The sequence below is a fragment of the Rhinolophus sinicus genome, linkage group LG12, assembly GCF_036562045.2.
Source record: "Rhinolophus sinicus isolate RSC01 linkage group LG12, ASM3656204v1, whole genome shotgun sequence".
Classification (NCBI taxonomy): domain Eukaryota; kingdom Metazoa; phylum Chordata; class Mammalia; order Chiroptera; family Rhinolophidae; genus Rhinolophus; species Rhinolophus sinicus.
In genome coordinates, this window is record NC_133761.1 from 46,467,124 (window position 1) to 46,484,730 (window position 17,607).

At 42.7% G+C, this 17,607-nt stretch overlaps 1 protein-coding gene across 5 annotated transcripts in view; it reads right to left on the bottom strand.

The window, feature by feature from the left end:
* Positions 1–17,607, bottom strand: part of LYST (lysosomal trafficking regulator) — a 171,071-nt gene that overhangs the window by 151,562 nt on the left and 1,902 nt on the right. For 3 of the 5 annotated variants that reach the window (XM_019746975.2, XM_019746973.2, XM_074316726.1), the window contains exon 1: positions 6,019–6,150. The exons of the other annotated variants lie outside the window; for them this stretch is intronic. The gene's annotated coding sequence lies outside the window, so the exon portion shown is untranslated. Of the gene's footprint in view, positions 1–6,018; positions 6,151–17,607 lie in introns of those variants that run through there. 5 annotated transcript variants of the gene reach the window in all.

Below are 17,607 nucleotides of genomic sequence, written 5' to 3' on the forward strand. Positions count from 1 at the left end.
CTCAAGTTGGTGAGCCTTTGGATTCTCTCTGTCTCCTCACGTTCCTTTCTGTGTGCTCTCCTTTAATCATCCCATCCCCTCTGAAGGTTTCAAGTCCCACCTATATGTTAACGACTTCCAAATCTTGATCTAGAGATCAACCCAGAACTTCCGTCAAATCTCCAGACCCTTACAGAATAAAACGAACTCAGAACATTTCAGGGCAGTTTCTTGGGGCTAGAGAGAATAATCATAGCCTAACAGGCTCCATTCATGCCCCTAATTTAGGACTCAACTCATTCATTCTCAACATCACAACCAAAGTGACAGCTCCTCTGGTTACCTATCACTGAGATGATATCTCGATTTGCCCAGGACAGTTCTGGTTTATGCCTGCTGTCCCACAGTAACTATTAATGACATTCTTTCCATTTTCAAAATAACACCAGTTCGGTCAATTAACTATATAATAACCCTACCTGCCCACCCATCCTCCCTGATTTTCACTGCATAACTAGGTGAGCCCTCACTGGATTCCATACTCCCCACCTTTAGGAACCTTCCTATACCCTCACTTTCCTATACCTAAGCTAAGAAACTTCCTTATACCCTCACTTTCACAAGGGAGGATCACTTCATCTCCTCCTCTTAATAGATCACTATACACCCAGATTGGTGAGGAAAACAAATACATATTATCCTGGTTTCCCAAGGTGACTTGTGCATCATTATTATCCCATTTCATTCACTTTTAAATGATAGCATAGCTACATTTGCAGTTGTCACCTACTGACCTTTGAGTCATTCATCTCCATTTACTGAGAACTTTGTCATACAACTACTCCCTTCGTCTCCATATGTGATCTGTCATTCTGGGGGCTTCATTATCCGTATTAACAATTAATCCCAACACACTAGCATCAGAGCTCTTGGACTTCCTCTTCTTCAGTGACCCCCACTTTGCAGAAGGCCAGCATGGTTTAGTAGTTGGGCATAATGGCTTCTGGGCTAGAAAGACTCAGGTGCTTCCTAGCTGTGTGCATTGGGGAACAGTGCTTAACCTTCCTGAGCCCCCGTTTCCTCATTTGTTAAGATGGAGATCCTAATATGTTCCTCACAGCATGGTTGTGAAAAATAAGTATGATAACCTATGGAAAGCATTTAGTATAGTGACTAGTATACAGTTTTTATTACTATTACTGTTAGAATCAGCACTTGGCTAATTACAATTAATCTAGGTGATCTACCACCATCATTGATCGTCCTTTGGCCCTTATGTCATCTGCTATTGCTCCAACTCTGGAATCTTAAATGTAGGACTGTCACATCACATGTGCCTATTGTTCCAGCTCTAGTACTCCTTTCCTGGCTTCAGTCCTACAGCTCACGCATCGGGATTCTTCACCCTCTTCCTTCCCCACATTTCACAGCCCGCCTCGGTTAGGCTGTCTTCCTTCACCAAGCAGGATGCCTAACCATCCCTTCAGTTAGCAACCTCAGCATTACCACGCTCAACTCCTTGACTTCACACCACCCCCTCCTCAAGTTCTCCTGTGTACCTTCCCTTCCAATCCCCACCCAGGGTCAGTGGAACTATTTGTTGTCTGCATTGTCACACGGAGCTGCTGGAGAACCTGCTTACCCATTCTGACTGACCTCTTTCTACATGTGTGATTGCAAGGGTGTTTATCACTATTCAGCAATTAGGTCCCTTCCCCCTCACAATCACAATGGTAACTTTTCTTTTCCCCTTAAACATACCCCAACCATGCTCTTCCTTCTCAATCTCAGCAGATAACCTTGCTTCACAGGGGACAAGTGATGCCATCCTGGGTACTTATCTATATCTGTATCTACTGCCTATTTCCTTTTCTTTTTTAAATAGGAAGATGCATCACTGCTCTTCTTCAGGTACCTTCCTTTTCCTCTGAGATTATCTCTGATTATCTTCTTCCCCTTTAATTTTCCTACCTCTTCAATGGCCCCTTCCCTCAGTCCACAAAAGTGTCCTTGACTTTTCCATCTTTAAAGAAAGACAAACTTCCCTGATTGCATCTCCCTATTCGAACTTCCATTCACTGTCTCCCTTTCTTACGAAATGTATTTGAAAGAATATATTTATTGAATGAATGAAGACTTTTTTTATTTGGTTCGGATTTCTCTCCTGTGCTCCAGTCCTATATATTTTTAAAAATTTTGTTATATCTGACTCGGTTCCAACAAAGAAAACAAAACAGCTATTTTCACCGAACTGATGTGAACTGATGACCTTCACATCTCCAAATCTCCTCCTCCACCTGTATTTTTTAAATTAAGATCAATTACCAACATCACCATTCAACCAGTCAGACAATCGAGAATCCTAAAACACAGTTTGATTCCTCTCTCTCCTGTACCCCATACCTAAGCAAGTCCTTTCTAAAATCTCCCACAGCTGTCACCTATGTGTCTTCCCAGGGCTCCTACGTCACAGGGAAGTGTTGAAGGTTAAAGGACATAATAAATGGGAATGCATTCTGTAAGATATGAGGTGCTTACAAAGATTAATATTATTGTACCTTTGGCAAAGTGAGCATAAGGTTAATTTAGCATGACTGGTTCTTAAAAATCCAATTCTGGGTTTCAGTGACCAGTACATTCTTTTCTAATCACAAATCACAAAGCATCTGTTTGGCAATCTGGTCTATAATTTTTCTAGGAATCAGTCAGTGTCAAGTTGTTCAATGTATAGTTTCTGGGCTTCACCTTCCCTCACCCCATTTTTAAATTTAAAATATGCAATTCTTCAGGTTTATGGCAAAAATCTTCTACTCTCTTTACTTTTTAAAGACGAGGGGCAGCAATTGTATAAACCTTTCAAAGTATGTGTAGTACAGTACTCTGCCTTGTCATTCATCTATTTCTTCCATGCATTGAAAGTGGCTAGAAACTCTCTTATGTCCTCATCCATTTTCGATTTCAATGAATCACATCTGAATGAAACGATGACTAGCCTTTTGGAAAATTGTTCGATTCCTTTCTTGTTTAATTAAGATGATCACACTTTAAGCATTTCTGTTTCATATTATTAGATATTATTTTCTTCCCAGCAGTTAGACCTGGAAAGCACTGAAAATTTCCAAATGTATCAAGCCTCACTCAACAACTGTAAAACAAGACCAGGAGAATTAAGAGGCGCAAGGACAAACACTGGTGAGAAGTAATAGCAAAAGGAACTAGTATCAAAGAGAATATAGTATTCCCATCGACTCCAAAATCAACTTATAATTAGTTATTAATCTGACAGATTTTTATATACTTTCAGAATATATTCAGGTTAAAAATTCATTTAAAAATATTAGCTTATTATCTGGATTCTTAATGTAAAGGTCAGACCTTGAATTCCAGGAGTTTGATATATTTTTAATACAAGTTTTACAGGTCAAATTCTATTGCTCCAAATATTGCATAATTTGATGAAAAAGAGCTCCATTTAACATGTGGTGGCCCATTTATTTAAAGCCGTTTTTAATGAAACAGAAGAATTATGATAACCCCTGTATATTGCTGACTTACTAGTAAAGTATTAAAAATACAGGTCATTTCCATTGCAATTTCACAAATGGCCAAGTGAAGCCACATCTGATAACAAGATTTCTGAGGCTTAAAAAAAAATTCTTGAACTTAAGCCAGGCATTTAAGCATAATTCAGAAAAAGATAAATCGGATGAAGGTGTTCAAGTTAAATAGAGCAACAAACTAAATAGGTACTCTGAAATTCTGGATTATATGGCTTTCTCTACAACTAAAACTGACTACCAGATATACTGAGTGGAAGAAAAAAAAAGAAAAAAAAAAAAAAACTACATTAGGTAAAAAGAATGACTAGGTTGTTCCAAAAAAACTAAAAAGAAATGAACATGAAAAAAGGTTGGCAGTTCCTGGGTGAAAATAGTAAGCCCCTGTTATAGTCAAGATAATGTAAAAAAATGTCTTCAATACAAAGTCACAAGGGTTTACTACTGATGTCTCCACTTGGATGTCTAATTTTATTGTCTTCTAACCTTCTCCCCACCAAACTGTTTCTCCCTAAAACCTCACCTCAGTACATATCTGCTCCATTTTTCTTACCCTCACTTTATCCAGAAATCAACCACTCCACCAACTGCACTCTGGTCCAAGTTACATTATCTCTGGCCTGGATTGTGTCAAGAGTCCCTGATTTGATGTGCCTGCTTCTGCTCCTGCCAAACACGCTCCACCCCCAATAAAGTCTTGTCTCCATTCAGCCACCTTTTTACATCCCTTCTCTATTCAAAGGATGAGTCTCACTCAGAGTGGAAGCCCCAGTCCTTACAGAGTCCTACAGGCCTTACACAATCTGATTTCCTGTTCCCATTTACTCTCACCCCATTTCTACTATTACTTTGCTCATTCCACCACAGCCAAACCAGCCTTTTTGCTTTCCTCAAACATATTCACACACTCCCACCTCCAAGCTTCTGCAAGTGCGTTTCCCTCTGCTCGAACGCTCTTCTCCCAGAAGGTGCACAAATTACCCTCTCACTTCTTTCCAGTCTTGGTCTTAAACGCCATCTTTTCCAGGAAGTCTTCCCTGGCTACCTCTAGTTCAAACGGCAACTGTCTTCTGTTCCCTATCCTCCTTCTTCCCTTTTTCTCTGCAGTCCTTAACACCATTTCACACAGCACACCTTTTATTTTTTTATTATCTGAGATCCCCCAGTAGAATGTAAACTCCATGAAGGAGGGGATATTTATCTGGTTAGAAAACTGTCTGGCACAATAGGTAGGTGCTCAATAAATATTTACCAAATTTATATATAATTTTAGAGTTTATAAATTGCTTTCATGTAAATTAAATTATATAGTGACTCATTTTCTCCTTATTCCCCCTTTTATCCAATTTCCCCAATCTTTTCAGTAACAATATGCATGACAGCAAAGAACTATCAAAAAAAAAAAAAAAAAAAAAGTAGCTGGCTACTTGCAAAGCTCTTTAAAACATATACCCATATTAATTAACTACATCTATAAAATGAACGCTCAGAGTCAACATCTTTATTAGCATAAGGCTTCTGGGTGTGGACGTTTAGAGTAGCAGAGCAGACCAGGCAAGAATCAACAGGAAGAAAAGTATAATTCACTTTGTCCTATCAATCTGTTAAACAAACCCTAGGGAAAATGCGAGCTGCGTTCAACATTCAAGAAAACATTGGTCCGAATTCAACACCAACGTATTCAAAACCCTTGAAATTGTCTATCTGCTTAAAACAAACCTCACCCACTACCAAGCGCTGTCACTGGGTGTGTACGGTGTGCTGAGCATATAGGCAATGTTTTGTTTTGTGTAACCGGTAAGAATCAGCCCTGGGAAGCATTTCTAAAAGCCTCTGAGCTTAGCCCCTCCACCACTAAACAACCCGTTGGCCTCCACACTGTGGTGCTAGGGGCTTCCTGGGTTATTTTCCATACAGTTTAATTCCACCGGAGGCGAAGGAGCATCCCAGCCATGGCTGCAGTGATGCCCGGGACAGACGGCAGACGCCTCAGGGGATTCTGTGGAGTCTATCGCCCGGGTAAAGGGTGTCACAGACTGGAGCGAGCGAACCAGGGCGCACGGGGAAGATGACAGGTGGGCGAGGAGCCGCGGAGCCACGCGCCAGGAGCGACCGGCAGGGTGATGGCGCGGGAACTGTCAATTCCCGCCGTCCACCAGCCGGTCCCGGACCGGCCGTGGCAGGGGGTGCCGCAGCACTGGATAATCAATACCGTCCAGACCTCCCACCCCGTGCAGGGAAATAAAGTTAGTGTTGGTGGCCGTGCAGCCGCCGCCAAGGTCCCGCCACGGCTCTGGGCTGCCAAAGGCCGCAAGGAGGAGTCCCGGAGCCCCCAACGGGAGAGGAAGCCCCGGGCCGGGCGTCGGGCCGCGACCCCAGCCCGGGTTGATGGTCACCACCCCGACCGCCGTCCCTCCAGGCCCGGGACAGGATCCGGGACCAACCCCTCCACCAGCACTGTCCGCGCCCCGCGCCGCTTCACCTGCTGTGTGGACGCCGCCGCCGTCGCGCGCTCACCCTCACGGAGCAAATCCCGAGCCCTCGCCGCCGCCGCCGCCGCCGCCGCCGCCACGAGCTCCCACCCCCGCCCCCTCAGGTAACCCAGGAAACCGGGAACATCACCCCCTCCCCCTCGTCCGACCCAGACTAGCCCGCCTGCGCTTGCGCGTTGGCCACGCCCGCGCCCCGCGCCCCGCCCCTCGCTTGTCAGGCCGCTCCGGCGTCGCAGGCGTTACGCGTGGAGCCGCCGAGCCAAAGGGGAAGTGAGGGCGGTCCTAGCCAATGGGGAAAGGAGGAGGGCGGGCCGAGCCGTGGGGCGGGGGCTGGGACGGGGACCCGGCCTGGAGTGTCTGGTGTCTCGCTCTCTGTGTCACAGGACTCTGGGACGTGGGCTGCGTCAGAACCGGGGGAAAGCGACACAGGCTGTCCTGCTGTCCTACTATGTGGGTCCAGAGGATGGGGGTCGAAGAAATATGGGACGGGGTCGGGACGAGGAAGGGTCACTTGCAAAAGGTTACTGTAGGCTTCTTTCAAGGAACGCAGGTTTACAAAGCCACTGCGGTATTAATTCACCGCAAAGGTGTATTTTTCTACTTAGCCTTCTTCGGATATATTTGTATATAACTCGTACTGTCAACATTATGTGCCTTAAAATAGCGGTGCCTCCAGAGAGTGGGAGGCGTGGGTTCAATCCAGGGATGTTTGGCTGTATCCCTGGGCCCAGCTCGCGGCTGACAAGCTGCTGCCACCGGCAGTCTGGCGTTTTAAAGGCCACCCCTCCTCACCACCCAGTCACTGTGACAGGCCATGGAGGATTGCCGAGGTAACGGGAAACTGTGAACTTTGAGGTTTGAGGGTCAGGGGTTCAAGTCCTCCCTAACAATACAAACTATAAACACGTGGTTTACAAAATGACAGGGATTGCTTTAGAATTAACAACTCCAGTAATTTCTGCGCAGGAATCGAGAAATAGAAATAATTTGGGATATTGTATCCTAAGACTGTATAATAAGTGCAATTTTTTTTTTTACAAGTGCAACTTTTAATACTTCAAACTCCCATCTGACTCAAGGGGAAGCCAAGTAAATAATTACCCAGTGATGTGGTTTGAAGGGGCTCTAGGTGAAAATTCTGCACTTTGAGTTATCTCCCCAATGACCTCTGAAGTTCAACCATTAGCAATTCATACCTTGGGCAGAGGTTGCCCACTTCCTCTGGCAATCTTTTAAAATGCAAATACTCCAGGGATGGGCAACATACTGAAGGGGAGCAGAATATGCCGCCCCAAAATGTGCCACTTTGGCATGTGGATTACTTTGAACTGAAGGCAATTAAGACCCAGCAGATTTAGGAAAAATTTGACGTCTCCTTCAACTGCCTAAAAGAATTTAGATGCGGGCCTGCACCAGAAAGAGACCCGTTACCAGAGATAAGTTTTTTTTATCTGAAATACTCACCTGCCTGGCATGGAAAACATCTGATTACCAAACATCTGCTCTTTTATCTTCCTGTCAATTGCTCCCCTCCCCCTTTGAAACCTCAGACCCCTATTCCATTCCTTAGCTCAGGATGGCATTTGAGCCTCAATTGCCTGGCTGCCTTTGGGTCTCGTATTTTCATAAGGCTCCCATACATATGAAATCAATTTTTTTCTCCTGTTAATTAGTCTTATGACAATTTAATTATTAGACCAGCCAAACAACCCAGGAGGGGTAAAAGGAAAATTTTTCTACCACTACAATATGAAATCCCTAACAAGAAAGAGATGTCTCAGGGAACGAGTCCCTTGTTTAACAAATATAGTTGATCCTTGAAAAAGTGGGGTTAGAGGCCTTGGCACCTCCTCCACACAGTCGAAAATCCACATACAACTTTTGACTCCCCCAAAACTTAAGTATAGTTATCTCTCAATATCCGCAGGGGATTGGTTCCAGGAACCGCCCCCTCCACAGATACCAAAACTCACGGATGCTCAAGTCCCTTGTATAAAATGGCATAGAACGATGCATACAGTTGGTTCTCTGCATCCATGAATTCCCAACTGTGGATGGAAAATACTGTTTTCCATCTGTACTTGGTTGAATCTGTGGATGAAAAACCTGGGGCTACAGAGGATCAAACGTATATTTATTGAAAAAAAGCCCATATATAAGTGGACCCGTGCAATTCAAACCATGTTGTTCAAGGGTCAACTGTATATAATGAGCACCTACTATGTGCTAGGTACTGTGCTAGATGCTGGAGATATGTGGTGAATTTCCCTGAACTCAAAGAGGAAGGGAAGCCAAACTTGACTTATTTCTCAGTTTTACCTAGAACTAAAACTACTCTTATTTACACATCAACTTTCACCCATTAATCTCAAAGTACCTCATTTTCTTTAATAGACAAAAGAAGTCACAGAAATCTTAAGTAAGAAGCCAGTTTCTGTCTCTTTTGAATGGAAGATAATAGAGGATTATGATTTCATTAAAGCCAAAGAGAATGAAACAGACTTTATATGACAATGGTACACAATTTGCCCTCAAATATTATTTGTAAAAGGCATAAAGTAATGTCATGTGTGACTATTCTTTTCTTTGTATATTTCAGTTATAAAGTATTTTAACCAAGCTAAAATATTGACTTTGTTCAATGTATCTTAGAAATAGATATTAAGTGTACCTATTAGGTAAGACTTAGTTTAAAAGATTTCAAATGAACATAAAAAATATGTAATCATATACATGTAGTAGAAGAAAGAATTAAGAAAAAGTAATAGATACATAGAAGGAAGCCATACTTATGTATACATTACACACTGGAAAACTTTGTAAGTGGGAAATTCTCCCGATAATTTGACTTTAAAATTAGATTCTAAAAGTGAGATTCTAAATCAAGAATTTAAAAGACGCAGTTAATGTATGTGTGTATAATTTCACAATTTCACATTAGTTATTCACCAAAATATGTTAAAATAATAATTTCATGACTACATGCATATGTAAATCAGATCATGTCACATCTCTGCTCAAAAACCTACAATAGCCCCCATTTCACTCAAGTCAAAACCAAAATCCTTGCAATGGCCTAAGATCTTTACACTGTCTGGCTCCCCATAACCTCATCCCTTCCTACTCTCCCATCCCTGCAGGTATACTGGCCTCTTTACTGTTTATCGAACATTCCAGACACATTCCTGCCATATGGCCTTTGCACTGGCTGTTCCCTCTGTCTGAAATGCTTTTTCTCCAGATAGCCACGTGGATAACTCACATCTCTGCTTAGATTTCACCTTCTCTAGGTCTACCTTAGCACTGCCCTTAAACCTACAAAAGAGAGGACTCTTCCCTGGACCCCACACTTGAGTGTCCTTCATATCACAAGTGCCATCTGTTACGGATGAAATCCTCTTCCCCCTCTCATTCATGTTGGAGCCCTAACCCCCAGTGTGACTCCATTTGGAGATAGAGCCTTAAAGAAGATCATTACAGTTAAATGAGGTCACAAGGGTCGGGCCCTAATCCAGTAAGACTGGTGTCCTAATAAGCTGGGGACGAGACACCAGAGCTTTCCACATGAGGCACAAAGGAAAGGCCATGTGAGGACACAGTGAGAAGGTGGCTGTCTGCAAGTCAGGAAGAGAGGCCTCACCAGAAACTAACCCTGCCAGCACCTTGAACTTGGACCTCCAAATCTATGAGAAGGAGGTCTCATAGGTTGTTTAAGCCAACCAGATTATAGTATTTTGTTATGGCAGCCCTAGCAGACTAATATACCCCCAAAATAATTTTATTAAAGAACACACAAGTTCTCTGTCATTTAGGATCTGGTGCTGAGAGTTGGCATGTTGTGATCCTAAATGTCATCTTTTTCATCACACCTATAGCTTCTAACATACTACTTAATTTATCCATTTATTATGTTTACTACCTGCCACATTTAGACCACAAGATACACGAAGGCAGCAACCTTTGTTCTGTTTATGATGTGCCCCAAGTGCCAGAACAGTACCCGGCACATAGTAAGTGCACAGTCAATTTTATTGAATCAATGGTTTAATTAAGAACATTTTGTTTAAATTCTAATAAATATCTCAGTAGTAAGTTAATCATAACTTTAGGTGAAGTTGGACAACTTTAATGCAGACTGCATTGCAGTGGAGCAGAAATGGATTGGTAAAGAAGTGGTAGAGGAAATGCAGGGCTGTCATTTCACTGTCATGGACATGGTCAAAATTAACCAGAGGTCCACATTTTACTACAGACCAAGTAATAGCTATACTGAAAATTATAGATGCATGAATTTAGTTTTAGAGTGCTTTACTTTATTAGGATGCACATGACTCTTTAAAACTTGCCTTTTTAATAGGTACCTTGCAAGTGTATTGAAAAGGTCAATTCATAATCAATGTCTCCATTAAGTTGTTAAGCAATATCCACTCCTTATGGCAAAATTTATCAGATTAGGTGTTAATAAGATTCTTTTCTTACAACCACATGTGAATCTACAGTTATTGCAAAATAAAATGTTTACTTAAGAAAAGATTCTTTTATGTAATTTTCTCTGCTAAGTCACTGATAGCATTTTAAATTTCCAAAAGTATGCTTTAAAAACGCTTATGTCATTGCATTAAAAGATCTGTAAATTCAAACAATATTTTATAAGATGATCTTTTTAACAGCTAAAAGTGTTAAACCCAAATTTCCCTTCTTTGTTGTGGAAACTTCATGCAGAGTGTGTCTTCGTGTCCTACTTTCATATGTGGGAACAACTGTATTTGTGGGCAACAGTACCATTAATTTCCGTAACCGGTTTTTGTTTTTGTTTTAATTCTGAATTATTTTTTGCTTAAAACAGAGAATATATGCTATAGTAATAAATTCAAATGTTAAAACAAATACACAATATAGAAAATAAAAGTCTTCTGTGATGTCATCCCATAATTAATCACTAAGTGATGTATATATAGCCACAGATATTTTATTGCTTATGTATATGTTGTTATTGCTATTATCACCATAACCATCATTAAAAACAGAGGGGTCTAAGTCCATTATTGAGCATAATTCTAAGCCAAGTAATTTACTTGCATTTCCAATTTTAATAGTTGATATTTGTCAGTCTTAATTCCCAATATATTCCTGTGGTCAACAAGTTTATGAATAACTGAACTGTAACCTGCATGAGCTGCTTATTTTGAAAGAGCAAACTAAGTCTGTCCTACACAACAGACAGGCTAAGAAGTGGAAGGAAATTAAGCAATGCTATCATAAGAAATGCATGTTTGCTATCCACTCCTGTTTATAAAGCCAAGAGCCCAGGGGATCTGAGAAGATTTAAAATATCACAAGAATAAGGCTTCTGGTCAAGAAGGCGGAGTAGGCAAACACAGCTCTGGCCTCCTTTCACAACCACATCAAAATTACAACAAAACTACAGAACAATCATCATTGAGAATCGCCTGAAGTCTGGCTGAACAGAAGTCCTATAACTAAGGACATACAGAAGAAGCCACGTCAAGACTGGTAGGAGGGGCGGAAACACAGAATGGGCTGGTCCCACACCCACATGTGTTAGTTAAAAATTGAAAGGGATATCTTGGCTGCAGAGGTCCCCCCTGAGGAGTGAGGGGTCCCAGCCCCACACCAGGATGCCCAGCCCAGGGTTCCAGTGCCAAGGAGAGAAGTCCCCATAACCTCTGGCTGTGAACACCAGCAGAGATTGTGGCTGAGTGAGCTGGAGAGTGGCTGAAGTCCCAGGCACTTCTCTTAAAAGGCCTGCACAAGGACTTGCTTGCTGATGGCCTCACTTGCTCTGAGCTCTAGCCTTGGGGCAGAGGCTTGAAAGGTGCCAGGTACACATGGGGAGGAGCTGAGTTGTCTGGCTCCAGGGTAAGCACTGGAGGGGCAGCTTTCTCCCAGACAGAAGTGCTGGCAGAAGCCATTGTCCCTTTGTTGAGTCCTCCTCCTACCCAGTCTGCACACGCAATCAGCACCATATCTGAGTCTCCATCAACCTACCTGACACTGTTTGTTGTGCCCTGGTAATTCCCTGAGACCCTGCCCCAACCAACTTGCAGACCCACTCAAGCCGCTTCCAGTGGCTTTTCCATATAAACAGCCTGTCTTGGCTCATGCTGCAGACATTCTTAAAATCTCTCAAAGGTTCACAAACCCCAGACAGGCAGCATCTGCCCTCAGCATGCCTCATACCTCTTGCTAAGCAGCCCCAAGCCCAGCATTAGTGGCAGCCAACCTCAGTGCACAGTTTAGACTGTCCCAGGCACCTCCAAGCCAGCACAAGTGGCAACCATCTGCAGATCACTTTCTAGCTCATACCAGGACGCAGGCACTGGCTGACTCAGGTCTGCCCCAGAGCCCCTCCCAGAGCCCCTCCTCAGAACAAAAGCACCTAGTGGCCAACTTCAAACCACACCAGAGCACCACCCAACCACCTCCACAAATGACAGGCCCAAAGAGCAGACAGGGCAGGTACCAGAGCCCTGCTAAAGCGAACCCTGCTCTGTAGGATCAGCCCCTGCATAACAGCTCCTCTACTGTATTCATAGTAAATCCTTACAACCAATGAGCCTGAGAACCAATCCCTCCCATTGACATGCAAATAGCAACAAGACTCAACTACAACAGGAGGACACACACAACCCACACAAGAGACTCATCTGGAGCTTAGGTGACCAGGGAGATTGTGTCATTGGGCTCCACAGGACACCTACTACATAAGGTCACTCTACTAAGACCAGGAGACATAGCAGCTCTACCTTATACATAGACACAAACACAGGGAGGCAGCCAAAATGAGGAGACAAAGAAACATATTCTGAATAAAACAACAGAACAAAGTTCCAGAAAAACAACTAAACAAAATGGAGACAAGCACTCTACCAGACTCAGAGGTCATGTGTCAATTACACTTTGGGAGATTTTATTTAAAATCCGATTTCTGTGCTTGGAATAGCAGAATGTTTTATATCCATCTGCGTTCTGATGTGGCATCCTGTTTGTTAGCAAAGCACTGTTTTATGCAAAGAGAAATCCAACTTGTCAAAGTTACAAAATCATTTCCCCAATTCACTATGTAAACTAATTGGAGAGGCATAGAACTGTCATATATTTGGAATTAGAACTGAACATTGATGCAGTTTGGCCCCACCTTAAGTCTACGCTATGTTTACCTCTGGAATTCAGATGGTGGGAGTTGTAGGGATCCCAATGGATTCATATGAGTGAGTGAGGAGTGTTCTGGGGGAAGCTCTCATTCCAAGGGTCTCCGGTGCCCAAGCTCATCTAATAACAGAATTTGGGTTGCAGAAGGAAGGGGTGGTTGTGTGTATAGAAAGGTGTCTGGCATTCAAATTTGCTCCCCACCAGCATCCTAGATATTTCAAAGTCCTGAGATTTCAAAGGCATTTCAAAGGCATCTCAGATTAAAAATTGAACAGCCTATTACACTAAAATGTCTGTAGGATCCCTGGTCCCAGGCAGCATGGCCTTAGCACCCATGCAACTAACTGGTGGCACCAGAGAAAAGAGAGTGGCCCCCTCTGCCATGTGGAGGAGCCTGCAGAGTGCCAGCTATGGCGGAGGAAGGTCACGCCCTCCATCAGATGTTTACCTGAGACTCAGAGTGAAGCAAAAACCCTTCCCCCGCCCAGCTCCAGCTGACTTAGAGCAATGCTGGAAACAAAGGGAATGTAGGATTTATTCTGTAGACAGGTGACATATCGTCAAATTTTGTCCTTTTAGTGCAGCTATTCCACAAGTCAAATTCTGAGACAGTTGCCCACAAGTAAAGTTCTGAGACAGCTAGCATATAAATGTAGCCCAGGGGTGCCATCTGCCTGAAAATAAAATACATGCTGTAATCTGTTTGGAAGTATAACAACATCCAACATGGTAAAGAGGTCTGAACACACACAGTAATATTGGAAAAAATGCAGACTTTATGTTGGAAAAACAATAACTAAAGTATACAATAGAGAAGATGGGGAGGGGGATTTCCAGATTCTAGGACTAACTGAGGAAAACAGTTTATCAGATAAGACATAATAAAGCACTTTTGTGGCCTGTAAAGCAAGACATTAAATAAGAAAGGCCTATTTGATAACATAATCTTCTGGATTTTATCCACATTTTAAAGAAATCATGATGTCATTTCACAAATGTCAGCGTGGTAGGGTAATTTAGTCAGCAGAGGCCCAAGGCCACAGCTTGACCTCCAGGAGGGCTTGACCTTTGCCTGGAGGTAGCCTCTCAGAACTATTGCCTCCCAGGGCCAGGGGAAGTGGCTTTGTGGCAAGTGACTCTGTCTCTATGGATGGATTCTGGCCAATGTGCAAAGCCACCACTTGACTCAGCTTCTTCTGAATTCTATGTGATTTCTAGAAGATCCTCCCTCTTCTATTGCACTCTCCCTCCTCCCTGCCCCCACCAGACTCTCTCCCTAAGAATCAGGTTGCTGAACCTGAGATAAAAATAATGCTTATAGCTCTGCATCTGCTATCACTGCTCAAACTGTACAACTTTCTTCTCCACACATTAAAAGCATCAGCCAAGAGCTCAAGGTTAGCAAATCAAAGTAATAGATGATCCAGGAAACGTACTGTAAAGCACTGTCATAGGGCCACTCACCCAGCAGGATAACCTCTCCTGACTTGTTTCCTGTTCAGCCTACTGCACCATTTCTGGACCTCAGCTGCCGACTGATAATTAGGTCTATTGGAGAGCGAGGGTTTCCTGATGGGATGCAGACAACTCTGTTCACTGGCAACTGTGCCTCTGCTAACTGTTGGAAACCTGGTTTTACCCCTGTGATTGTGTCCACTATCCCGGGCTCAGGCAGCCCAGTGAGGTGAGTTCTTCCCACGCGGAAGACAGCTGTCCGGGCCACCGAGGTGAGCCTCCTGCCCACCATGGCGGTTCTTAATAAAGAGAAACGGTTTTAGAACATTCGTCACTGGGAAGAGCGCACTTGCTGGATGTGGGGGTTCCTGAAATCCAATAAATTCAAGTCAGATATATAATAGATGTCTTCAAAACCAAGACAAATCCTCGGGCACTGAGGACTGGTTTATCCAAGAAGGAACATATGGTGAGAAGTGGTTGAGCGCCAACAATATTCACCTTAAGCGCTGCCCCCTGTCTAGTGGGTCCCTAACCAGATGCCTGAGAATAAGTGTGAAAGACACCGTTTAAATGGAAAGAGAGAAAACATTTTCCTCCAAATGGATAATCTCTTGTTTTAACATCAGGTTTTATACTCATCTTTTCCCCTTTAATTAGAAATGCCACCGTTATTATCTACTACATTCCTTTCTATTTTCCAGGCTGTTTCAGAACTCTCTAAAATAAAGAAATATAGATTCATAAACTGATAGCCCTGAAAATGGATGTTAATTTTCAGAAGTTCTTCAGAAGAAGAACTGCTGTCTCATTTTTCCTATGATTTAACTGTGATTTAACTGTGATTACATGTATAGCCCTGTGCCTCCTGCCTTGTACCTGCAAGTGCTTGATTTTATCACCTGAGTGTTGTAGTTGTACCACACATGTTCTGTTTCTGGCCAGGTCTTCAATTTCAGGGAGTGAAGAGGGAGGAGTGAAGGAGGGAGGATACATCCCGTTCAATATTAATTTATCGGTCTCTGTGAAAAAAGGATCAATCGTCTTGCCATATTCTGCCTTCTGGAAAATCAATAGCACAGACATTCTGAAAACATGGAAGAGAAGAATGTGGATTGTAAGAACTAAAAGTAACCAGTAAAGTAACTTTACTGGTTCCTTTCAGTTCTTCTAAAGGCAAGGAAGCTATGTAGACTTATCCCTTGGTAAGTGTCATAATTTGGTACCAACATCTTAACAGTGACTATAAACACATTTTAGCCACACCTAATAGGTACTATCGGTCAGAAACAGCCACGTGAAGTAGGTTAGAGTGTATATTCTACCCACAGGTTTTCACAAAACCTCACGCTGATACTGCCTGGATGGAATGCCCACACACTATACAGGACTCGGCCATCTATTTTTACCCAGAGTGCTTTGTAAAATCTTGGCTCCGGGCTTTCTTTCTCTGTGCCTATTCCTTATCTAATGGAACACTGGCTCCTCAACTGCCACATTTTAAAACCCTACCAGCAGCTTTCCTATCCCTCTTCAAAGGTCCCTGGAGTTCTACTTCTTACTCAAAGATTTTTCTTATCCAGATGGGAATGGTCAAGTATTACTGGACCCCCTCCATTAAAGAATTCCATTTCACTGCCTTTGAGAGAGGACCGTGCATCCCCCTCGCTACCACTCAGATCTGCTACAGACGCCGCAGTGTTGCTTGGGTACCATATTATCACTATGATAATGCAAATGACCCTTTTCTTTTCTTTTCTTTTTTCTTTTTCTTTTTTTTTTTTTTTAGGTTACCAGAATGCCTTCATTTGGATTGTTCTTTGCTCATGAATGTACAGGGACATTTGTGGTTTTACTGATGGTAAAATTAGAACCTAAAGAATTAAATAACTTACTGTTAGTAACGGGCCAGCAGAGTAGAACACTGGTTTCTTGGCTCCATGTTCCCAAGCATATAACAAAGTGAGAACTACAAACTACTAACTGAATTTCTTGAAAGGATTTTCTTAGAAACACTTTGCCACAATCTAATTTTAGAGTTCAAGTGTTAACTGACTGTCATGTTTCAACTGGTTTGCAACATCTCTCTGTACAAAACACACTTTTGCTGCAATGAAGAGTCAAAGAGTCTTTGCAGGATCTCTGCCGGTGCTTTGGCTGCCTCTATGTATTAATGTACATGTGGCTACATTACCATACTGAAGATGCACACTTAACAGTCACAATTACCTTTGATGAAAAAGCACAGGAGTTAGAATTACCATGCAATCCGGCAATACCACTTTGCGGTATAGACCCAAAAGAATTGAAAGCAGGGACTCAGATATTATAACACTGACTGATGTTCACAGCAGTGTTATTCATAATCGTCAAAAGGTGGAAGCAACTCAAGTGTCCACAAACAACTGATGGCTAAACGAGTGTGGTGGATGCACACCATAGAATATCTGTCAGCCTTAAACAGGAAGTTCTGACGCCTGCTCCAACATGGAGGAACCTTGAAGAAATCATGCTAAACGAAATGGACAGTCACAAAGGAATATATATTATATGATTCCACTTACATGAGGCAGAGGCACCTAAACTAGGCAAATGCAGAAACAGAAAGTAGAAGAGTGGGTGCCAGGGGCAGGGGGAGGAAATAATGGGGAGTTAGTGTTTTATGGGGACAGAGTTTGAGTTGGGGATGGTGATGATGCTTACACAACAATGTGAATTTATTTAATGTCGCAGAACTCTACACTTAAAATGGTTCAAGTCGTACATTTTGTTATGTATATTTTATCACTCACTCACACACACACACAATAGGAGAGAGAGAACTATTAACCCCGATCTGGAGGGAGGGGCATGGGGAAGGCTTTTCAGGGAAGGTGGCTTTGTCTTGGAAGATGAGGAGAGGTTTGGTAGGCAGGACAGAAGAAAAAGGTATTCTGGGTTGAGGGAATAAT